General features: G+C 27.7%; 1 protein-coding gene across 2 annotated transcripts in view; it reads left to right on the forward strand.

Moving 5' to 3' along the window:
* LOC107700700 (LIM domain-binding protein 1) overlaps positions 1–1,203 on the forward strand; it is a 27,317-nt gene that overhangs the window by 8,847 nt on the left and 17,267 nt on the right. The window lies entirely within an intron of this gene.

Here is a 1,203-nt window from a genome sequence, read left to right on the forward strand (position 1 = left end):
AGTGTGTGTGTGTGTATTATTAATACATATAGGCCTATAAATATTAAAATAAGGTAAGAAAATTCATTAATCTTACATTCATTATTTTGCACCTTATTTTAATACTATTTATGTATATATTAATAATTACATATATATATTTTTATTTATATCCATTATTCTATTGTACACATTATTTTAATACTATATATACACATGTATTTTTAATAATTATAATTAAATGATTTAAATTAATTAAATTATACTTTCTCGTTATCTCTCTCTATAATATAATATTATATTATAATTTTTCATACTTTTATTCATTATTTTGCACCTTATTTTATTTAATACTATTTATCGCTCTCTTTCGCTATAAAATAATATTATATTGTAATTTTTAAATATTTTTATTCATTATTTTGCACTTTATTGTAATACTATATATATTTATTATACTGTAATATTTATTATACTGTAAATATATAATACATAATTTTATATAAATGTTATCTATAAATATATAATATATAAAGCTTTGACTATAAACAATAGATAATCCTGAGATTGAAGGGTGTAGAATAGATGAGGTGAAAGAACAGAGGGAGAGAGAGAGAGAGAGAGAGAGAGAGAGTGAGAGAGAGAGAATACATATTTACATATACAAATTTAAAGCAATATTCATAGTTGAATACAAGCCAATATGGACAATTTTTTTACTAAAATGTGATGCTTGATCATTCAAAACTCACAGGCACACACTAGTACCATTGGTTGCTAAGATCTTCTGGGTGTTTTAGCAAGAATGAGCTCAAAGAGAAAGCTCAAAGGGCTTTCAATGCCATCAAAAGATCAATTAAAATTGACATCCTAATCCAAATCTGGCTCAAACTTTTCAAATCAGTAATTGAACCAATTGTATTATATGGCAGTGAAGTCTGGGGTCCACCTATAAAATTTGATTTTTTAAGCTGGGAAAAACATCCAATTGAAAATATGCATTTAGATTTCTGTAAAAGAATACTCAAAGTCCAAAGAAAAACACCAAATAACGGTTGCAGGGCAGAATTAGGCCAATAGCCTCTCCTTCTAAACATCCAAAAAAGAGCCATCAAATTCTGGAAACACCTAAAGACAAGTGACCCCAGCACATACCATTATAAAGCCCTGAAACACCAAGAGCTGAGCCTCACGAAGAGTCCCCTCCTTCAGCTGGTGCTGAGA

Source organism: Sinocyclocheilus anshuiensis, unplaced genomic scaffold (assembly GCF_001515605.1).
Source record: "Sinocyclocheilus anshuiensis isolate Anshui unplaced genomic scaffold, SAMN03320099.WGS_v1.1 scaffold21, whole genome shotgun sequence".
Taxonomy (NCBI): Eukaryota; Metazoa; Chordata; class Actinopteri; order Cypriniformes; family Cyprinidae; genus Sinocyclocheilus; species Sinocyclocheilus anshuiensis.